This window comes from Mesocricetus auratus, unplaced genomic scaffold (assembly GCF_017639785.1).
Source record: "Mesocricetus auratus isolate SY011 unplaced genomic scaffold, BCM_Maur_2.0 Super-Scaffold_100001, whole genome shotgun sequence".
Lineage (NCBI taxonomy): Eukaryota > Metazoa > Chordata > Mammalia > Rodentia > Cricetidae > Mesocricetus > Mesocricetus auratus.
The window spans coordinates 1,379,666-1,404,334 of NW_024429187.1; the positions used below are offsets into that span (position 1 = coordinate 1,379,666).

At 40.8% G+C, this 24,669-nt stretch overlaps 1 protein-coding gene across 2 annotated transcripts in view; it reads right to left on the bottom strand.

Annotated features, from left to right (window-relative positions):
• Styk1 (serine/threonine/tyrosine kinase 1) overlaps positions 1-24,669 on the bottom strand; it is a 45,755-nt gene that overhangs the window by 17,532 nt on the left and 3,554 nt on the right. Inside the window, exons 1-2 of one of the 2 annotated variants that reach the window (XM_040743739.1) lie at positions 6,594-6,641; positions 5,507-5,756 (exon numbers count right to left, since the gene is read on the bottom strand). The gene's annotated coding sequence lies outside the window, so the exon portion shown is untranslated. Of the gene's footprint in view, positions 1-5,506; positions 5,757-6,593; positions 6,642-24,669 lie in introns of those variants that run through there. The other variant, XM_005072859.4, reaches the window with a different exon arrangement.

Here is a 24,669-nt window from a genome sequence, read left to right on the forward strand (position 1 = left end):
TAAACAAAGAAATCGTTCCGATCCAGCCTCTCACATCTTTTCACTTTTCATTATTCCATGAATATAGTGTAGATCAAAATTAAACAAATCAGAAGGGAGATGAATGTGTGGCCAGCTTATGTGAGGGGGACAGCAGGTGGTGAAAAGTTGCATAAAAGAGAGAGAAATTGACCAGGAATTTCCAACACTAGAGAGGAAAGGCAGGAGGTTCTTTTCAGTTGGAGGCCGCCCTGTTCTAAATACTGAGTTTCAGGACAGTCAGGACTGCATAAAGAGGTCCTATCTCAAAAATAAATAAATAAATAAATAAATAAATAAATAAATAAATAAATAAATAAATAAATAAAAGAGACAGAAAGAGGAAGAGGGAACGGGGAAATTTTGTGTCTGTGAGTTTGTACACAGCAAGGACTCTATGAAGCCAGCAAAGTCTACCTCTTGTAGATAGTGAACCAAACAAGCAAAGACAAAGCAGGTCAGAAAACTTCCACCCTTCTGAGACCACAGGCCAGGAGCACAGGAACACAGCAGTGGGAGCAAAGGAGAAGGCCCTGACACTAACCCTGAGCTGAGCTGAGCTGGGCTGGGTGCTCAGAGCCTGCTTGAAAATGTCTCAAGGCATTCTTGTTTTCATTCCTCTTGCTTCCTTTTCAGGATCTTATCAGATGTAAGTAATTATTTTTGTTCAGGGAGCAGCCAGTTCAACAAGTTTGCCTTTCTGGGGAGTAGGTGCTAGGAACACAATCTCTCTACACAGTACAAATGGGGAAAAAAAAAAAGAGTCAGTTGGTAGCCAACTCAGACTGTGAGCTCCGCCCAAAAGCCAAACTACACGCCACTAGCATATAAGGAAGTAACCAGAAGATGTTGTGCACAGACTCTACAATGAACTGGCTATAGCCAAACTCACCTTCCCTCAGTGACCCAAACCCACCCTTCTTCCCAATGCCTTGAGACACCTTCACTCATACTTCCTGAGCAGGGTTCTCACCACAGCTTTTCTTTGTCTCTGGTAGTTTAAAGAAACTAGGCTTTTAATAATCAGCAAGTTATTTAAGTGGACACTAGAGTGAAAAGCAAATGCACCCTGTGAAGCTGCCTCCAAGATACGTATACGAGCTGGAAGAAAACTTGAGGGTAAGGTATTTGCTGTGTTAGCTGGACAACAGAAGTTCAATCCCCAGGACCCACATGGTAGAAATGAGAACTCCCAAAATTTGGCCCTTGACTTCCACACAGGCACCATGGCAAATGTTTGTGTCTGTGTTTATGCGTGCACGCATGCGCTCAAGCACACATATGCACACATACACACATACACACACACACACACACACACACAGAGAGAGCGAGAGAGAGAGAGAGAGAGAGAGAGAGAGAGAGAGAGAGAGAGAGAGAGAAAGAAATGTTTTAAAAAGAAAGAAAAGAAAAGGAAGATAATTGTGCAATAATTTCCGATGGTTACAGTTTGACAAAATGCATGTGGCATATAACCAATGACTCCAGGATTTTAAAACTTTGCACACTAGGCATACTTACTAGGAATACTCACATAACAATAAATAAAAAATGAATAAAATATACAGGAACCTTACCACACAGACCCCTATCTTCCTCCAAGCTTGTACATCAGAAGATAGTCACATTTGCTTGTCACAGAAAGATTATTTGCTTATGCCACTTTCCCTATGAAATTAGTAATTGATTAGCAAATGGCTTTGTCTATTGATCTGTATCAAGCTGAGAAAAGGCATGCCTTTATGCCTGATCCTGTGGGATGATTTTTCTCAAGGCTTAATCTGGCTGTTCTAGGAGAATTCTATAGGCAACATTTATACTTATAAGATATAACAAATGTGTTAAATTAATTCATAATACCAATAATAGGCATAATAGTTAAGTGTTGGAGTTGTAAGTCCTATAGCCCATAACCAATAATAATTTCTTAAATCCTGTGTGGCATCTCCCTACAGGGTCACTTAAGTGCCTGAGAACAACATTAATGAAGTAATAATATAATTAAAATGATAACTATTTTATATATTAAGAGCATATTTATAATGATACTATATTAATATTTACACAATTTTCTTATCTTGTTAAAAAATTGTAGCATGGCTACAGTTTCTCTTATACAGGCTGCAAAATAATTAAGAATGTAAAACGTTATTCCATGGTTAGTGCCATAAATAACAAATTGCATGCATTGGAATCAAGGGACTCTTGCAGCTGTGCAGCGTTTTATTTTGATCCTCATTTGACAGTTGCAAAATATGTTTGTATATAGCTTGGCTACAGTTTGCATGTGTCTGTACCTGCCAAATCTCTCCAGGCAGAGTTCTACCTGAAACAGAAATATTGTTATTCCTTGATTTTCTCCTCTCAGTTACCTCAATGTCTTGATTTTCCTAGAAAAGATTTAATTTCCCCCACTTGAATTGATGGTCCACCATACAGTGAAAAAAGAGATACAATATAAAGATCATGAGAATGGCAGGTGAATAAAGGCCCTAATTAGTTGCAAGACAACATTCTGGACTCTATAGAAGTTAGTGATAATCATAATTTTCTTAAATATCAATACTAACTCTCAAACTACTACATGGATTCACAACCACAGGGAGTTTCTGCACCTGTTTCATTGCATCAGAGGCAAGTCTATTTGTAACAATAACACAACTCTTCTGACTTTTCTAGTTAGTTAGCACAATGTTACCCCACCCCAGATATACCCACAAGTTTCCAAAAGAAATTTCCCCCACCAAAGCACAGCCATGTTATAGGACATTGAAAATCATCTGTCCTGCTAGAGCAAAAGCTCTGTGTGTGCTACAGGAAACGTCACTGGAATGACATCTGTTCCACTAAGGTGTGAGTTTGTCTGTCTGAAGCTTCATTCACAGTCTCAGCATTTATATCACAGCCCTAGTGGATCTGCCAGCACAATGGTTTTCAAAGATCCAAGTGACTTGCCTCCTGGGTAAACACAATGGGTCAAGGGAGTTATTAACAGTTAAAGACTGTGGGGCAGAAGACCTCGATACTTTAAATTAGAGAAATGTTATGGAAGAGAGAGCTCAGGCTGAGACAGTCTACTTTTGTTCCTAACTCATCAACTACCCTTCTCTTTTCTCCTCCCAAGCTATCCAACAAGAAAGCTCACTTGCTAAAGGGAACACATTCAGTCAGCAGAAAGAGTGAGAACTGCTCAGACCCGGAAGAATTCAGTATAATTTATGTCCAACATCCTGAAAAACAAGTTATCCTTCCTGATTTCAGATTTTATACATCAAGGAAATACAGCATGCCAGCCACTGTGTTAGGCTTTTCCATGATGAAGAGGAAAGGCAGAAACTGAGCCATTAGCATAGAAGTGATGAAGTCTTTTTCAGCCATGTGAATAAATGGCAGAACAAAATTTCATATCGAGGCCCAGGTCTCTTATTTATATACTCACACATGCCCCTTCGATTCTATTTCCATGATCAGCTTTTTGAGTGTGCAAACTCAGTTCTCAGGAAGGGTAGTCTTTTAGTACGTCTCCTAGCCAAGAAGACTATGGTCTCATTATGCAAAGGCACAGAACACTGGATGAGGACTCGGGATCCCTAAGCACTTCTCTCACACTCAGGCTCTCCCTTTCTCCTGAGACAAACCTGTGAGACACCACACAAGAAGACGGCAGAGGTGACTTGCAGAGGCAGGCTCACGCAGATCCCAGCCTTCTGTGTCTCCAGCACCTGCTGGTATGATGGATGAGGTAGGTAGGTGAGGGGGCACATGCCCTGCTATTCTCTGGAACTGAGGTGAGGGTTGTTCTGACATTCTCCCTATTCCACTGACTTAGAGACTAGGGGTCTGAAATGAACTTGGAATCCCCATGAAGCCTGTTTGAACAGAAATCTTTTTATATAAAGCATATTATCAGCTTTTCCAATGGTGATACAAGGCAGAGAAGAGGAGGCCTGATAGGCAATCTCATGCCACTGGAAAGTTGACCTTGGAAAGGAGCAACAACATATTTTTAAGGCAGATAATCTGCAAGCATCTAGGTGAGATCACAGACATCACTAACAGCATCAGAGCTCACAGAGTGACAGCTCACAGACATCACCAACAGCATCGGAGTCTACAGAGTGACAGCTCACAGACATCACCAACAGCATCGGAGTCTACAGAGTGACAGCTCACAGACATCACCAACAGCATCGGAGTCTACAGAGTGACAGCTCACAGACATCACCAACAGCATCGGAGTCTACAGAGTGACAGCTCACAGACATCACCAAAGCATCGGAGCTCACAAAGAGTGACAACAATGACAACAATACATCTGATTTCCCACATGGCATTTTACACATTCAAAGCAACTGATTCTTTCCAGAGTTTCATTCTCTTTCTTATGTTCACAATTCCATGACCCATCATCTGTTAATTTGGAACCTTAAAAACTCAAAAATAATGCACCTGAAATGTTTTCTCACTGGTCATTCTCCTTTTGGGGTTACTAACAGTTTTCCAAAGTCCTCAGTTTCCCTCATTTACAAAAGCACTCCCCAAAGAAGGAAAAGGCAAGAGCACACAACTGCTGCCCACCCCAAACAGACACGTCAGCTCCGGTTGTGGCTTCTTTAGCCCATTAGACCGGCACACCTGATGCCTGCAGTGGCTGCTGAAGCCTTCCTCCGGGAGCTTTGTTCACATTAGTCTTCATCTCATTGCACTTCCAAGGCTTGGTCCCCCTCGTTTATTCCCCACACTGGGCTTTCCCTAACAAGTTGGTGCTTTGGAATCTAAAAATCTCCTCATAGCTGGTTGTAATGATGTACACTTTTGTTCCCAGAACTCAGAAGGCAGAGGCAGAGGCAGGTGCATCTGTGTGAGTCTGAGGCCAAGCTAGCTTGTTCTATACAGTGAGTTCCAGAACAACCAGGATTATATACTGAGACCTTGTCTCAAAAAAAACTAACACGCACGCACATGCACACATACACACACACACACACACACACACACACACACACAATCTCCTCAGTTTCCTCCATAGTCGAGAACTATTTTTAATTTCTGGCCACTCTTCTCATCTGTTCTCTGGCAGACAGAAAGGTTCAAGCTAAGGTTAAGAAGACAGAGAAGAGGACAGACCATGTGCACACCACCCTCCCTCCCTCCTTTCTCCCTCCCTCTCCCTCTCTCCCTCTCTTCCTCTCTCTCTCTCTCTCTCTCTCTCTCTCTCTCTCTCTCTCTCTCTCTCTCTCTCTCTCTCTCTCTCTCTCTCTCTCTCTCTCTCTCTCTCTCTCTCTCTCTCTCTCTCTCTCTCTCTCTCTCTCTCTCTCTCTCTCATGCCAAGCCAACAATCAGGAAGTCCACTCAACTGCCTTTACCTAAGTGCAGTGTCATGCAGGGTGTGGGCCAGTAAAGATCCTGTACACAGAACACAATCCCAGGTAAACAACAATAAGTACCAGGTCAGGTTAAAAGAGTCTCCCTGGGAGCACATTACTACCTCCTTCTGCAGAGTTGGGAGCCAAGACAGAGTGTGTCCCCTCCTGAGGGTGGATCAGTTGCATCTGTGAGCTGTCTACAAGCTGGGAGAGGTGGAGTCAGCACCGACTTGACTCTGTGGTAACAGAGGTTTGCAGTTTGCACTCTGGTTTGGTGGGTGATTCCTGTAGCATCTGGTGTCACAGCAGCATCTGACCTTGACAGTCCTTTCCTTCCTCCTCCAGGAATTAGGAAACCCTCCTCTTTCTGTCCTGTGGGCAGAGGAGAAACACAGAACAGCAGGAAATGAATTGGTGACAAAAGGGTCAGGCTCAGGTGAAAACAGGTTATCCCTCCTTACCTCTGCCATGTGACAAGGAGATTCTTTCAAACTTAATAGGAAAAAAATAATGTTACTTTGGTAAACATTGAATAGTAAGTCAGAGGTAAGGAGGAACATGAGAAACCAATTGTTTCACAATGGGCTCCAGGGTTACAATACTGACAGTAAATATAAACATTGGAGATATTGAAGAACCAGCAGCCCACAGGAGCTGTAGGAAGGGCAAGAGAGTAGGACAAATGAAAGACAAATAATAATACAGGTTTATTAATTGGATTTAGCACTTTGACAGGGGTTGAAAATGGATCTTCAGGAGCTTAGTTTTTTGTTTATTTTGTTTTTAATTTTACGTGCATGGTCCTATAGTCTGCATGTATGTTTGTGCATACTTGCAGGCAGTAGAGGGAGTTACAGATGATTGTGAGCCATCATATGTGGGCAAGGAATTGAACCCAGATTCTCTGGAAGAGCAGCCAGCTCTCTTAATTTCTGAGCCATCTCTCCAGCTCTAGGATCTATTCAATGATCCTGAAAGTTTTGGAAGTAGAGTGGAAGGATAGAGAAAAAATGAAAGTAAGAGGTGTAAAGGGAGGCTTTTTCCTTGAGAGAAGCCTTCCCGCCAGCCTGGTTCTAGAGCCACATCAGTCCCAAATAAACACATAAGAGGCTATATTAATTATGAAGCTGTTGGCCTTGCTTGTTTCTTACTGGCTAGCTCTGACTTAAGTAATTACCCCATAATTTTTAATCTAAGTACGTCTCTTACCGGAGAAGTTTCCGGGTTCCTACCCCATGGTGTTACATCTCGACTCTCCCTCTTTCTCCTTCCCAGAGTCCTCCTGGACTCCTAGTCCCACCTATCTAGATTCCTATTGGCCAGCAGTGCTTTATTGACAAATGCACAGGACTTCCCCCCAACAAAGAGGAAGAAAAGAAAAGAGGGCTTTGTACATGATACAAGTGTCCAAACATTTAGGAAACATAAAGGAAGTGAATTACACCCAAGGAGGCAATGTACAAAGACCTTAAGAAAGAGCAAAGAGGGAAGTAGGAGAATGAGGAGCTGTTGTGGAGGCTTAAGGAGGAGGGGAGTCAAGCATCAGCAGAGAAGAAAACTGGACAGCATGGGAGGAGTGAAGGTGCTCATTGAGTGAGCACAGATCAAAGGGAGGGGAGCATAGAACAGTCCAGGCAGTACCAGAGTGAGTGTGTCCAGGAAGAGACGTGTGTAAGGATGGGAGACAACTATGTCCAGGCATCTCCCCCAGCCATTTAAGAGATTATGAATGAGAGGACTGGCATGAGTGAGTGAAGGCTTCCAAGGTTGACTTGTAGACACTCGGGGCTCCAGCAGGTCAGTAGTCCTCACACATGCCTGCACCATTGCACTTCACAGGAGCTTTGTGAAAATAGTGTCCCTGCTGCCTGAACCTTAGTAGTTCTCTACCCCTCTGTTTGTTAGCATCTCCTGAGGAGCTTTCCCACCATTGAACACTACTATGTGGAATCATAATCTAGGACCCTTTATCATCCTCACCCCTGGAAGTGGTGGGGAATGATGTAATTTATATTTGATTTTACATCATTACTTCACTGATAAGAAAATACATTTTAGTTGAAAATAAGTAAACATCTTTCCGAGAAGCATAAATTCACATTCTAGATTATATAAGATTGATGTCTGATTACTTCATAAACTTCAAATATGGAATATTTTCCCATAGGAAAAAACACCCCAATGAAAAAGTCAATCAACAAACATTAAAAAGTAATTTTCTGATAATAAAAAGCTGATATGCTGATAAATAAATAGCTAAGAATGAAGGGAGGCAAGTTAACTAAGTCAAAATGTTAAACACATATAGACAAAAATGCTATTTATATGAATTAGTAATTTTCATTTTTTTATTTTTGAGACAGGAACTCACTATGAAGCTATAGCTGGCCTGAAACTCATTATGTAGACCATACTGGCCACAAACTCATAGAGATTCACTTGCCTCTGCCTCCTGAGGGCCTGGATTACAGGTGTGCACTACCATGTCCAGCTTAATTAGTAACTTTTGAAAATACATTTAGGCACATGCTTATAATCCCAGAATTTGGGAGGCAGAAGCAGGAGGATCTCTATGTGTTCATGACTGGTACAGTTTACATAGTGAGACCCTGTCTCAAAAAATATTTTAAAATAGGATAAGATATAATTTTTTTACCTATCTATTTCAATGAGACATCAAAATTTCTCTCCTGACCTACAATCAGGGTGGAGTGTTCTAGTTTAGTGAGTTCTTCCGGTGCTTGTTAAGGGCATTATCTGGCCCAGTCTGGAAGACAGCCAAGTTGAAGTTCAAAGAGCAGGTTAATGTATTATCCTTGTCCAATAGCAGAAAGAACTAAGGTCAAGAATCGAATTCCTGGGGTGAACTTATCTCAACCTGTTGAAGGTTCTACTTTCTAATCTACGAAGCTAAGCTCATCCTTCATGCTCAGCTCAGAGAATCCTCCAGAGAGTCAGTGAGAGAGAGTGAGAGGGTCATCAATGAAAGTGATTGCACATGGATGTTCCAGCAGGAATTCTTTCTGGTAACCACAAGGGGATTCTTATATTTTATTTGTGTATGTGTGTGTGTTGCTGGAAGTAGAAACCAGAGCCATGTTCATACTAGGAAAGCATTCTATCTCCAAGTCATAGGCAGAGCCGTAACATAAAAATGGTTATTAAACCACTACCAAGGAGTCTGGGGATATAGGTAAGCTGGTAGAGAGAGTGCATGCCTGAGCCCAGTATTCAATCCCAGCGCCTTATAATCAGGGCTTGGTGGCACTACTTGTAATCCCAGTACTTCAGAGCTAGACACAGAAGGATCAAAAGTGCAGTGTCGCCGGGCGGTGGTGGCGCACGCCTTTAATCCCAGCACTCGGGAGGCAGAGGCAGGCGGATCTCTGTGAGTTCGAGGCTGGGCTGGACCGATAGCCTCCAAAACAATACAGAGAAACCCTGTCTCGAAAAACCAAAAAAAAAAAAAGTGCAGTGTCAACCTTAGCCAGATATCTAGCTCAAGTCTAGACTAGATTACATAAGACCATGTCTCTAAATAAACAAACAAACAAATAAATAAATAAGGGTTGGCAAGATAGCTGGGCAAATATGTCTGCTTCCCATCAAGCTGCACTGACTTCAACTTCAGAACCCATATGGAGGAAGGAGAGAATAGAGGGAATAGAGGCCTTCAACCTGTTCTCTGACTTTCACGTTCATGCTTCTTATGGTCACTGCCTCCCATAAGTAATTAAATGTAAGCCATTTAAAAGTAAATTAGTAAATAAATAAACCTGGACAGTTAGGATCTGCAAACACTCTAGTGCATGTACACGATAATGTCACCCATTCACAGACAACGTGCTGAGCCAAGAAATTAGTTTCTGTAATTACTTCTCAAAGGATTCGGATGTTGTGTCTCTGACTATCACAGAACCCGAAGTGTTTTAGTGACTGCTACAGGTTCACTGCCATGCTCTCAGGAAAATAAGCTCCCTTCGAAGCACAGACCTAAATACAGACTCGGTCCCTTCTCCTCTTAACATGGTGAAAGACTTCCTAGTTGTTAAGGAATAACAGCTGCGAACTACTCCAATGAGCATAAGAGCAAAGTGGTGTGTACACAGGTGTGGATGTGTGGGGACGTGCATATAATCTGTTACAACTGTTTTTTTACCTAAATCACCAGCAGCCAACCATCTGTTGCCCACACTGCTGCGCCTGTGCACATTACTGTCTCTGCTCCCCTTCCCTTACAGTTGTTTATAGCTACACAGTAAAGCCACATTTATATTGCTTATCCACCATGCATACTTTGGCCTCAGCTCACTTTCGATTTTTGTGTCAGGTCTCAGAAGTACAGTAAATAAATCCCATTTCTGAAATCAAGTGTGATGGGGGTTGTCCTTCTGTGTATATGTTTCTCTTATTTGTCAGTGAATAAAACACTGTTTCCAATAAAGCAGGAAGATAAGTGGGACTAGGAGAGGAGGAGAATTCCAGGAAAGATGGGAAGAAACAATTGCCAAGTGGAGATTGGGAGGACAGGATGCACCAGGCGTTCTCCAGTAAGAAAAGGTCATGTAGTTATGGGTTAATAGTTAAGACAGAGCTAGCCAATAAGAAGCTCTAGACATCAACCAACAGTTTTATAAGTAATATAGCATCTGTGTGTTTATTTGAGGCTCCAGTACGGTGGGACCTTGCTGGGCCAGAAAACTTTCCATCAACACAAATATACTGGTCTCTTGTGTTCATGAGCTGTGTACTCTGTTTTGTCATTGTCTTACTAGGTTTGTGATGTTATTTAGTGTCACTGTGTCACTGTAAGAATTAAGAGACAGAGCATGCGAAATATTTAGTATTAGACTTAGCATGTATTAACTAGTTGCTGTTACTGCTTAAGCATCATCTTGTAATAACTGCTATTACTACTCATCAAATCATAACATCTTGAAATGGTCTCTCTTTTCACTCTGTGCAACATTAATATCAAGTAGGACAGTTACTTCCCAACATACAGATTTAATGTGTCCTTGCAGGAGAGCTCACATGCATACCCAGTACAATTTTCTCACCCTCTTCCTACAAAATGTCTAGTTCTTAATCTCAAAGTTTTTTGTTTGGTTTAGTTTGAGGATTTTTGTTTGTTTGTTTCTGTTTTGTGACAGGGTTTCGTGTTGTTCAGGCTGATCTCCATTGCTATATAGCCACAAATGGACTTGGCCTCCTGGTTCTCCTGTCTACCTCTGGAGTTAGACATCATAAATTCTACTCAAGCTTTTTAATTCTTTTGTTTCTTCCTGTGAATTGCTTCATAGTTTTCTGATATGGAATATCATGTACTTGTAAAAATAAATATAACAGATTTCAGACTTCCTTTTCTACACAATAACTCCCAAGTTGAAAATAATGGTTCTGTTTGAATTTTTCAAAAACCATGAAAGAGAAAGAAGGCAAGAAAGACATTCCTTAGGAATAATCTCGAATTAATGTTAAAAAGAATAAGACTGTGAAAATGAAAATCAAGAGTTAAAAGGTACTTCCAACCCTCTGGATAAGTATAGTATGAAAATCAAGTTGGTTGGCCTTCCACTGATAAACTCTGCTTATCTCTGTCTTAAGTAATCTAGAGAAAATTCACTAGCTTGTAATTCACTAGAGAAGACTTTGTATTGGCAGCCAGACATCATTCTAGTATCACACACATCTGCCTCCTTAATTCCTGCCTCCCTGCATTATTCTATGTAATTTTGAGCAAGTGTCATCCCTCCTCTGCATTTTAATACCTAATCTACAAAATAATGATTCATAATAGTAATCTTTAAAATTATGAATCACATAATCAGAGACATTCGGATGGGGACAAAAGAGACAAGTCACATGGAAGTCCACACCTGTAATCTTGGCACACAGGAGGCTAAAGATGGAGGGCCAGGACAGGCTACAGAGTAAGACCAAATTTTGCAACAACAAATGAAAGATTAAAGTGTTTTAAAATTTCAAGAACAACGTATTTTTAAAAAATCCTATTCCAAGGTAGGATTATCAGATGCTTTTTGTAACCCACCAACTGCATACATGTATTGCCCCTCTTCCAAGGCACCCTGCCTTCAGGAGTTGAAAGTCAGTAGTAAATGATTTAAATATCTACTCAACTGTGGCTATGGTTATTTTAGGGGTCAAGATGATTCTGCTTGAGACTGCATCATTTGCTTGCTGCATGTTTTCTTCTCTTATAGCTATACTTACAATTTTATTCTTATGACTTAATACATTTCAAGAGAGATGATGCCAGGCTCACACTGGGAGATAATCTGCAATCAAATGAACTTTCAGTATTGCACGATGTATGTACCAGTATGGTCTCAAGTAAGGGAGGGCTCTTCAATTGCCCAGTGAGGCTGTGTGATCTAGAGCAAGGGCAGTAGCAAACAACACACTGTCAGTATCTGTTCATATCTTAGGCAGAGTAAAATGTTTGCTCACAGAAAAGAGTCAGGAGATGTACAATCAAAAGAGACATGGACACAATGCTTGTCTATGTGTTGTTAAGCAGAGGATGAAGAACCTGACAGTCTTTCCAATAGCTGCTTGTTGTGTGTTCTCACAGCCAAACTCCTACAGAGCATTCAAGCCATGTATGATGGGGGAAGTCCTTCTTTGTATATGTTTGTCCTATATGTTGATGAATAAGGCACTGTTGGCCAATAGGGAAGCAAGATAGGTGGGACTAGGAGAGGTGGAGGATTCTGGAAAACAAAAGCACAGTCAGTCGCCATGTAGGACACAAGAAAAGTAAGAGTTCCAGACCATTTCTCTGGTAAGAGAAGACCACGTGCAAATACTCAGATTAGCAGTTATGTGTAAATAATTAAGTCAGAGATAGCCAATAAGAAACCATAGCACAAGCCAACAGCTTCATAATTAATAAAGTGTCCTGCCTGTTCATTTGGGACTGACAAGGCTCTGGGACCAGGCTGGCAGGAAGAATGCTCTTCACAAAATGGTGCCTTCAATGTGTGGCAAGAATTTCCACATAAATCTAAAAAAAACCCTAAAATGGATTTTAGAAACAAAAGAACAGAGACAAGCATGGCTTCTTGGTAGCAGCATTTTCTTGGGTAGGCTCTGTTTTGCTAGAGACAAGCAGAGACTTCTTGGACTCCTTTAAGGGAGGAGCCTTTCCCGGCTCAGCTTAAGCAGGAAAAAACAACAACAACAAAAAAAAACAAAAAACAAAAAACAAAAAAACTCTTTTAAGAGGCCCTGCCAACAATTGAATAGTGTGTACAAGCAGCTGGAAGTGGCAATGACCACATCTCCAAGCCGGGACCAGCTGCCATTGTTGGCAGGAAACTTAACACCCACCATGTTGGAAAGTCAATGGCTAAAACAACCACCACTTTAATTTTAACAATGTTGTTTAGCAGATAAAAGACACATGGCCAGAAAAACAAAGATTTACAGTAAAGTCAGATTCAGATGAAGTTAAACCTCTAAAAGGTTTATAGTGTGTTTTAAAATATGCATAGGCTTGGGAGATAAAAAGAAACAGGACAGTGGTTTAAAAAACAGAAAGAAAGGGAATAGCTGGGTGTGGTGGTACATGCCTTTAATCCCAGCACTCAGGAGGCAGTGGCAAACAGATAGGTGTGATTTCAAGGCCATCCTGGTATACAGAGGGAGTTCAAGGGCAGCCAAAGTACACAGAGAAACCTTGCCTCAAAAAAGTAAAAGAAATAGAGTAATAAAAAAGCCACGAAAGATGAAAAGTACGAAGAAAGTCTGGATACTGTATGCTATTGTGTTGTCTTTGAATTGTTTGACTGCTAAGGAAATGACAACAACTGCTTAAAGAAATGCTACTGAATTAATCCAACTTATATATTTTAAAAATGCTTTGACTTCTAAATTTAAATATAAGGACAGGTTATTTAGGAAAAGAGTTTTTACTTGTATTTCCACAGAAAATAAAAAGCTGTGGATTCCTTCTAGGCTTCTATGGTTTGATGAAGCAAGACCCCTGAAAACAGTGGCCCACGTGATCCAACATCTAAAACAGCTGAGATGATGCAGTCTTACAGACTACAAAAACAAGGACTTAGCCAGGTTTCTGTGTTTTGTCATGATCCCCATGGGATGGACAGTGCCCCCAACCAGCAGGAAGCAGTTTGGAATGAACAACGTCCAAATTCCGAAATATTTGATTATAAATTTTTGTTTTCATTTAAATGGGGTTGCTTATAAACAGTAATGATCACATTCAATCTCTTTCTAAAGGGAAAATAGGGAATATGACATAGAAATGAATACTTTGTATTGGTATGGATTTTCATTTATTGATACAAGTTTAAGATGCATTTTGTGATATATTTCTCCTCTTGTTTAAATATTGTGTTTATACAGTTTTTTAAAAATGATATGTATAATTAAGTACAGATTATAGATAGTTACCTATAATAGTCAAAACTTATAGTTAGGTTACTTAGGTTTTTTTAGATGTAGAAAGATGTACTTGAGATGGATAGATATTTTTCACACCTTTCTAAGACTCACAGAATATATGACATTTAAATGGTTTAGGGTTTTTCATGATAGTGAGACACAACTACTCCTGGCACACCAATTATGTCTGAGAGGAAGATGGACATCAAAGAACCTCGTTATGGAGTTTGCTTTCAACATAGCAAGACTAGCCATTTGTGCAAGAAACTGCTCTTGCCTGGACTGGACATGTAGGACCAACAGGAAAGTGACTGCTAAACTTACAAAACAAGATGGACAGTCCTAAAGTATTCCTGCTTCATGGAAGGGTCTGCCAGACATTCTACACAACACAGAAAAATAACTGATAAACTGCCAGTGCAGAGGGACAGTTTAAAATTTCCTGCTATGCTGAGAAGTCTGCCAGACACACTGTAACCTATGGGCAGAAGATGGATGCCCCCAGCATTACAGAGAAACTTCAGGTGATTGTCCAGATAGCGAGATGTCTTTGTCAATTCTACTGTTTATATAGTATCCTTCTGCGGTCTTTGATGGAGTTGAAGACAGATAGTTATACTTATAGTTTTCCTTAGTTATGATAAAAGATAAGCTATATATAAGACATTAGACTCACACAGATAGGATAGATGATACAATACTTTCTTTAAATCTTACTAAATGTTAATGGACTAAATATTGTAACTATAGTTCTTACTTGATAACTGTTCTGTTATATATAATTTGACTATGTTAAAGTTAAAACCTTTCTTTCTGTTTAGGCAGAAAAGTGGAGATGATGGGGGAAGTCCTTCTGTGTATATGTTTGTCCTATTGGTTGATGAACAAAGCACTGTTGGCCAGTAGGGAAGCAAAATAGGTGGGACTAGGAGAGGTGGAGGATTCTGGAAAATGGTGGCACAGTCAGTCACCACGTAGGACACAAGAGAAGTAAGAGGGTCCTTTCTCTTGTAAGAGAAGACCAGGTGAAAATACTCAGATTAGCAGTTATGGGTTAATAATTAAATCAGAGCTAGGCAATAAGAAACCATAACAAATGGCCAACAGCTTCATAATTAATATAGTGTCTTGTGTGTTATTTTGGGGGCAGAGAAAGGGACAGGACCCAGGCAGCTGACAGAAAAGAGTACACATTACTCATATAGGTGCAGCTGTCCAAAATACAGAAAGCACTGCCAAGAAATCATCAGAGACACTAGGGCTGATCTGTCGTAGAAATGATAATGTGGCAATCGCATTAATTTTGTAAAGATAGGACTGACCTTTGCTTACAAACATCTGTGACTCTATTTCCATGGGAGTACCACGGGATCAAACACCTTCTGGACTCCATAGGCACCTGCACGCATGCACACACACACACACACACACACACACACACACACACACACACACCTGAATCTTAAAAATCAGTCTTCTTGAAAAAGTAACTTCATATCAGAACAAGAGGACAACGGTGACATGATTCCTGCTGGGCTTCTGGGGAAGAGCTCCTCAGAAATACATGTCTAGTGATTCTTTGCATTAAGCAACAATACTCATGAGGTTCTGCTTACCATGCCTTCACTCATGTTCAGAACTTCACATGACCCAACTACAGCTGAGAAGAGTATCTCACACCTGTTATCCCAGCATTTGAGAAGCTGAGGCAGGAGGATTGAAGAGGTTTCAAGATCTGTCTTGGCTTCATAGTCAGTCTAGACTACAGAATGAGACTCTGACTCAAAACAAAGCAAAACAAAAAGAAAACACTAGACCTGGAAACTATCTACATTCCAAGTTATACTCCAGACTCTCCCCTCTCAGGAGAGCAGACTTCACATAACCAAGCTAAACAGTCAGCTTTGATCTCTGCCCCACCCTGCTGCTCCTTAACTGACATTCAGCCTGAGCTTACTTGATTCTGGTTTCCCCCACTGTTGCTTACTGCTGTTGACTGTGTGTATGGTGCCAAACATGGACAGCACCCTCACAGGTTAGGTGCCGCTCTAAGCACACTGCGTGTAGTGAATCATATAATTCCCATAGGTGGAGAAACCGTGGCCCAGAGTCAGTATTCTTACAATTTGTCCTATACTGTTCTACCTCTTAAAGGGTTTTCTTTCTTCCCTTCCTGTTTCCCTTCCTTTTGCCTTTCTTTTTCCTTTGTCTTTCTTCTCTGCTTTCTTCTTTATCTTGCAAAGTTAGAACCTTTAACATTCCTCTTTTTACTGTGTATCATAAAATTCAGCATTTTCAAATTTTAAAAAGTTGCTTTTAGTACAGTCATAGTGTTAATACAATTGTCATCACTATGTTACTTTAAAATATGTCATTAGGTGGTTAAGAGTGCTTGTTGTTCTTCCAGGGTACCTAGGTTTGATTCTTAGTACCCATGTGGTGGCTCACAACCATCCGTAACTCCACTTCCAGTGAACTTGACATCTTCTTCCAGTCTCCCCCAGCCCTAGGTACACATGGTTCACAGACAAAACACCATCCACATAAAAATAAATAAATCTTTTTTAAAATTAATATATTTCCATAACCTGCCGAAATGAAACTCCTTCTTCGTATCAGTGATTTCCCAGTGCTTCCACCCCCTTGCCCAGGCTAATCACAAACCATTTTTGGTCTATGGATTATTCTATCCTGGGTATTCCATATTAAATGAATAATGTAGTTTGTGGCCTTCTGTGTCTGGCTTCCTTCATTTAATGCAATGATTTCTAGGCATTTGTCCCCTCTTTGAGGCTGAATCATTGGGTTGTATAAATATATTTGCTTTGATTAACCATTTACCATGTGTTATAGTTTTCATCACTATAAATGTTACTATGAACAGTGATATATAAAACAACGTTGTTTTCAATGTTTTTAATTTTTTATTTCATTTTGTATTCCAACCACAGTTCTCCCTCCTACCTCTCCTTCCACACTAATCGCCTACTTCTACCCCATCCCCACATACCCACTAGCACAACCACAGTCCACTCCTCCTCACATGTAAGGACTGCCATGAGGAATCAACATAGTCTGACACAGTGTCGGGGAAGGACCAGGTCCCTCTTCCATGCATTCCACCACAGGGAATGGGCTCCAACAAGCTAGAAACAGGTCCCTCTTCCATGCATTCCACCACAGGGAATGGGCTCCAACAAGCTAGAAAATTTACTTTTTTTCTTTTGTTCTTCTATTTTTATTTTTTGACAGGGTCTCACTGTATAACCCTGGCAAGCCTAAAACTTTATAGACCAGACTGGCCTTGAATCAGAGATCCACCTGCCTCTACCTCCAGCTCATTTGTTTGCTTTTATCTTCATTTTATTTATTGATTTAGTGTGTTTGTGTGTGTCCATTGGTAAATGTTTCATGGACAATCTGAAGGAGTCATTTCTCTCTTTCCACTCTGTGAGTTCCCAGGATCTAAGTCGGGTCATCAGGCTTGCATAGCAAACAGTTTAACATCTCAGCAGCCCCTAGTCATTTTAACACACACAATTCAGTTACTTTGCATAGTCCCAGCATATTTTTATCATCCAAAACAAAGCTCCATGCTCCTCATATCTTTAAGGCACAGTTTTTAAATAATTTTAAGGATCCAACAGAGCATTCTTGAAAATTTTAGTTGGCTGTGTTATATAAACACCATGGACTTCACATGGGAAAAAAACTACGACGTCTTCTGTAGAAGCCAACAGTTCACAGTGTTTGTTTTGTGTTTATGGGTGCTCTATTGTACATAACCTGAAAGAGAAGATGAAATGATGCTCTTTGCACACAGGACAGGTACCATGTTGCTGTGTGTTTTAGAGATGATTTAAAGCTGTCTAGACTGCTGTCCTTACTTCTTCTCTCCCTTTTTCAAACGTATTCCAAATTAGAATAGAAAGAGAGACTTTTTTCCTATGAAAATGGAAGAAACAAGCCTACATACTTTTAAAAACTCGTAAGTGCAGCATGCATTTACCAAGCAGTCTGCATGCCCTGTGGCATAAACGCAAAGCTTCCCTTACTTCAGTGTGCTCCAAATGCAAACTTAAAAGCCTGAGAGCTGCTTTTGTATAAACCTGAGAATTCCTAACCAAATCTGTAATCCTGATATTCTTTATTCTCTAGTCAAAGAGGCATGTTCCTCTTCAGTTCAAGTGGAGCCAGACATTAATTTTTCCTACAGCTCATTGACTCTGTTTTACCTAATGGAAAAACTTCCAGGAGCAGTCAGAAGTTGAAAGCTTTTACCAGTAAGTTGGGTTACTCTGGTAAAACCTAGTCATTTTCTCCATCTTGCTTCTTAAGTGTGGAAATAAAGAAAACAGACTATGTCACAGAGCTCTTAAACTTTTCTTCTAAGTGCCTCGGAAATTAGACACACATGTCATATCCTACAGATCTGGTGGCAATTTTCAACACAGGGGGTCAAATCAGTGGGTTTTTTTTTTGTTTGGTTGGTTTTTTTTTTTTTTTTTGGTTTTTTGAGACAGGGTTTCTCTGTGGCTTTGGAGGCTGTCCTGGAACTTGCTTGGTAGTCCAGGCTGGTCTCGAACTTACAAAGATCCGCCTGCCTCAGCCTCCCGAGTGCTGGGATTAAAGGCATGCGCCACCAACGCCTGGCCCAAATCAGTGTTTTTTAATGAATTTTGTTTTGTTATAAAATTCATAAAAATGTCCAAATCAACTCCAAAATAAACTTTTAATAGCTTTGATTTTATAAGTTTATTTATTCATTTATTTATTTACATTTCTTAGTTTTCTTTCTTTTTGCATTTCTAGGCTTGTGTGTTCTGTGGCAAGTTCCTCTAAGATAAACCTCCATCTTAGAAGGAAGTTTGAAAAACAAAACAAACAAACAAACAAAAAACAGGATTTTTAAAGGGGAGGTAAGTGACGCATTCCATCCTGTAGGGAAGTTCCTCAAGCTTAGGAAGTAACTTCAAAAAGTTACTGAAACTGACCAGTTCACTAGGCTTCTCCCTAAGGGTACAAAAGCAGTAAGAGCTTCTCAGAGATACTTTCAGCTAAGGCTAACTGAGCTGCCTGTAAGAGGCTCAGACCAACTGAACAGCCTAGAAAGGTCACTCTTCAACCTGTTGAGCTTTCTGCAGGCTGTGAAGTATGATCCAGATTTCTATATTTTGTAAGCTGTTGCCTATGCTAGGGTGGGCTTTGTTGAAGTAGCTGCCTTTGAGTTATTTCTGCTCCTGTAAGTAACCTCCATAAAACTTATTGATTTATAAAATTGAGGTCTGATGCTATCTTTACGCTGATCTGTTGTCAGTTCCTTCTCTAGGGTGAGAGAACATTTGTTCATGTCTCCCAAGGGTAGTGTCATGCAACAGTTTGTGAGGTATATGGGGATGTATGCATGTTTGTATGTGTGTATGTATAAATTCATATATGTGGAGACCTGGAGTTGACACTACCTGTCTTCTACAATCACATGTACTGAGTCTGTGTCTCTCACTTAAACTCAGAACTCAGCTATTTGAATAGTTTAACCAGCCACCTTGCTCCAGTCTCTGCCTCTCAAGAGCTTCAATTAGATGGGCCACTATACATATCTGGCATTTCTGTGGATGTTGGGAATCCAAACTCTGTTCATGGCTGTAGGGCAAACACCTTACTGACTAGTGGGATTACAGGGAAATTAAGAACCTTCTGTACAACATGGAAACAATCATAAAATGAAGAGGTGACCTTCAGAATGAGAAAATTATTTTCTAACTACACATCCAACATAACTAGGATTATATAAAGAACTACAAAAATTAAACACACATACACCAACCACAACAATAAATGATCCAATTAAAAATAGGCTAATGAACTCAAGTGACAATTCTTTAAAGAAGTGTTGTGGAATATCCCTTTACCCTGTGTGAAGATATGCCACTGTTATTGGTTTAATAAAAAAGCTAAACAGCCAATAGAGAGGCAGGATTTTCAGAGCAGAGTTACCAGCAAGACCCGGGGAGGATGCAAGACATGCAGGAAATGAGTTAAAGGTCAAGAACTATGTGGCAACATGTAAATTAACAGAAATGGGTTAATTTAAGTTATAAGAGCTAGTTAGAAACAAGCCTAAGCTATTGCGTGAGCTCTCATCATTAATAGTAAGTCTCCATATGGTTATTTGAAGCTGACTGATAGGACAGAGAAAGACGCGTTGCAAAGAAGAAATACAAATGTCCAATAAACATCTCTAAAGAAAATGCATGTGAAATATTTTAATTTTCCTTCTCACCCCAGTCAGAATCAAGACAACAAATGACAACAAATGTTGATGAGAATGTGGGGCAGCTATTATGGAAATCAGGATGTCAGTTTCTTAAAAATAAATTAATTAATTAACTAGAAATGCCATATATCTAAGCTATACCATTCTCAGGTGTATACCCTAAGGGCTCATACACCATAGATGCTTATTCATTCACATTTATAGCTATGCTAGTCACTGTAGCCAGGTAATGAGCCAGTCTAAATGCACATAAATACATAAATGAATAAATAAAAGTGATACATATTCTATACAGCCCCAGAGAAAAAACGAGACTGTCATGAAAGTGTATGGAACTGGGTATCATATGGTAAAAGCAGTCAGCCACACACATAAGACAACATATTTTCTCTTATATGCTGAGCCTGCTATAAATCGAAAGAGAGGGTTCATGGAGCTAGGCAGGGGGTGATGAAAGGAGGGGAAGAGAGAGGGAGATAGGATAATCAAAGGCCTGTGATAGGAAAGCAAAACGGGGACTGTCTCAGGGTGGAAGGCAACAGTTAGAAGGGTAGGCAGCATGGATGAAGAGAGAGAAGTGATGAAGGGTGTGCTGCATAGCTTTTTATCAGTTGACATAATTCAGAGTCATTTTAGCAGGGAGAACCTCAACTGAGAAAGTGTCCTCACCAGATAGCCTGTGAACAAACCTGTGGTACATTTTCTTGATTGATGACTGATGTGAGAGAACCCAGCTCTCTGGATGGTGCCATTCCTAGGCTAGTGATCTTGTGTAGCTGGAACTTTCTGTCCCACCCCATCCTGCAGTCATTCAGTCCCAAATAAACACACAGAGGCTTGTATTAATTATAAACCGTTTGGCCTATTGCTCAGGCTTATTACTAACAAGCTCTTGCAACATAAATTAACCCATAGTTCTTATCGAAGTTTAACCACATGTTTTGGTACCTTTTCTCAACAAGGCATTCTCATCTTACTTCCTCTGTGTCTGGCTGGCAACTGCGACTCTGTCTTTCCTCCTCCCAGAATTCTCCTAGTCTAGTAGCCCCACCTATACTTCCTGCCTGACTACTGGACAATTAGCATTTTATTAAACCAAACAAGTGACAAATCTTTACAGTGAAAAAGGGCATTATTCCACATCAGTCCTGGGTGCTATAAAAAGGCAGGTCATGTAAGCCATAAGGACCAAGACAGCAAGCAGCACTCTTCCATGGCTTCTGTTTCAGTTCCTGCTGCCAGGTTCCTACCTTGAGTTCCTGCCCTGCCTTGCTTCAATTAGGGACCATGAAGTATAAGTGTAACCTGAAGGAAACCCTTTCTTCCCCAAATTGCTTTTGGCTGTGGTGTTTACTACAGCATTAGCAAACCTAGTTAAGGGCTGATGAGATGGCTATTTGCCAGCACGCATGAAGAAAATAGTTCAGTCCCCAGGACCTGCTTGTAGGATGAAGAGTTTACACAAACAAGCTGTCCTCTGTCCTCCACCCTACATGTGTATGCTATAGCACTCATACCCCACACAAACACATACATTCTGTGAAATAAACAAATTAAAGTCCACCTTTTAAAAGGAAACCATAACTAAGATAGTGGGGAATGAATGAGAAATATGTATATATGTATGTAAGTATGTATGTATGTATGTATGAAAATGCCATAATGAAAAACATTGCTTTGTATTTGAACTTAACAATTAATAAATTAATTTGTATGTGATTTCTGTCTCTTAGAGAATCAGTGCATGGACAAACTAACCACCAGGGCCTTCTGTGTGTGTGTTGCATATCTTGTGAGCTTATGCCACTGCACACATGTAGAGACCAGTGAGTTATTTCCTTCTAGCTTTGTGTGGCTTCTAGGAATTGAATTCAGATCAGCAGCTTGTAAGGAAAGTGATGGTTTCTGTCATCCCTCCCTCCCTTCCTTCTTTCCTTCCTTTCTTCTTCTTTTCTTTCTTTGTTTTTGAGACAGCATTTGATGAAGCATTTGATGTCCTAGAGCTTGGTATGAAGACCAGGCTCATCTTCAACAAGGCCTTCTGAGTGGTGGGATTAAAGGCATGCACCACTTGGGCCTGACTCATTCATTTATTAATCCCTTTTTTAACACACTATGAAATGCAGTTCATGCATCACAAAGGCCACAGAGTTCTAACTGTGAAACTACAAGAGCCTCCTGAAGGAATCCCTTGAGAAGAGGAAAAGGATAGTGGAAGAAAGAGTGAAGGAGGGTGCTGTGAAAGCATTACCATGCAATCCATTATTCTCTATAACTAGGATGCACAAGTTACAGCTAATGAAAAGAACAACCTTTTGAAAATGACCCAAACCACTAACCTACCCAGCTTAGCTGGAGCTAAGTCCGGCATTAGGTGTTTCAAATCCCCACCAAATGCTCTTCCCACTACAAGTTCCCACTACTCAGAAGCCTGACGATATTTAGTCTTTTTACATTTAGCTGAGTTTTCTGTAGATGGGAATGAGGTTTTGAAATTCACCACGCCCAAACACTGCCACAGTGTCTTCTGCTACCGTGCCTTGAGATGGGAAGGCTTCTGAACCAAGTTCCTGCACACTCCAGTGTTTTTATTGCTGAGACTGTAGGAATGTTCTGGCACTCTTTTCTTCTAGCAGAATTCATGCTTCCTCACACCAAGGTATTTACCCCTTCTGAACCTTGGAGGGACCAGATATTGTGGCCTGGAGGGAAATTCAAGGCTCCTTAAGAGGCCAGGTAGACCCACCCAGATTCCAACCACACTGACTGGACTTGTAGGATGTGGCTATAAATCACATGGAAGATAGAACGTCCAAGTCAGATTTTCAGCATCCTCTTAGGTTTCCCTGCCTTGAACCACAAAATACACCACTTTTCTCATACTGACAAACAATGCTGCTGTGGCCCCTAGCTGAACTGAAGCAGCATTAATGTGGGGCCAAGATCAATAAAGATTCATTGAGTACTTAGGTCAAGATCAGCAGAAGCCAAAGCAGAGCAACCTGACTTAGGGAGCCTGACCATCAGCCCGTATGTGCTTGTATGTATGTGTGCTTGAGGGCATGTATACATGTGTGCCTGTATGCTTGTATGCATGTGTGCTTGTGTGTGTGTGTGTGTCACTAGGAAACACACCTCTGGCAGCGTTCTTGAGGCTGTTTCCAGAGAAGTTTAACTGAGGAGAGAAGCCCCTAAATGTGAAAAGCATAGTGTTATGGACTAAGTCCCAGACAGAATGCAAAGGAGAAAAACCAAACCAAGAGTCATAGTGTAGTCTGTAATCCCAGCATGGAGGAATTCAAGACCTGCCCCAGCTGTACCCTGAGTTCAAAGCCAGCCTGAGCCACATGAGACAGAGTGGGGCACATTCCCTATTCTTGGTTCCTGATGCATGTGTTTTAGTGAAAATCCTCCCCGTCTGCCACCAGAGCCACAAGTTGCCCCCACTGCCATGCTTTCCCACCTTGATAGATTGCATTCTCAAACCATGAACCTAACAAATCCTTCATCCCTGAATTTAATAATTGTTTAGCATTTAGTCACGGCGTGTAGCTCAGTTGGTGCAATGGGAGAGAACTGCCTGAGGAGGTCATCTGCCTTGAGTTGGGAGTGTATAGACCCAGGAAAGAACCTACAAGTGAAGGGGCAGACAGGAGCCCCTGGTTTCCTCCACTTCCTATCATTATCTAAAAGTAACCGACCCCAACTATACACTCACTGGCTTATCTTCTTATTATTCTGGGTAGAGAACTCAAAGAAACTCTTAGAAGTTTGAAAATAAAAGGTTCCAGTTTTTAAACATGGACGTATCCCTAGCCATTTCCCCATCTATATCTTCCTTTCATTTTTAAGAAGAAAAAGGATAACAAAACAATCAAAGACCAAGAGCTAAGAGCTTTACTCTTTGGTCACAGATAGAAGGGATAGAAGGATAGCACTTCAGATAAATCTCAGAGCCAGGCGCGTTGGCTCACACTTGAATTCTAGCACTGGGGAGATGGAGGAAGATCCAAAACTTCAACATCATCTTTAGCTACCTGGGTGAGTTTGAGAACAGCCAGAGATGCGAAACACCTGTTTCAAAAGGAAACAGCAACCAAAGCCAATAACAACAAAGCAAATACCAACAACAATGGTAATAATAATACTAATACTAATAAAATAAAAAATAAATTCAGGACCTGGACTCAAGACAGGACTCATCTCACTCTCTGTCAGCAACTGGCAGCTTTAACTTTAGGGAAATCATTTCTTCTCTCATTTTCCCTGCTTGGAAACTGTGCCCGCCCGAGACATAATCTAGCAAATAGAGGTCATTCAGCATCCACACCACTTATCTGCCACCTAATGCTGAGTTTCCTGTTATCTCCTGTTCCTTCCCTCAGACAACTATTTCCTTCAGGGCATCACAGTCAGCCTCCTGCATTGGCCCAGACACATAAAGACACATGGACCATGGGGAATCCAAATCACCTAGCCCCGGGCTGCTAAGGACAGAACTGAATTGACAAGATAGAAGAACAGTTGAAATTTCCATGAGCACAAAGATGCAGGAGCTGTGGCAATCCTTTCCATTGC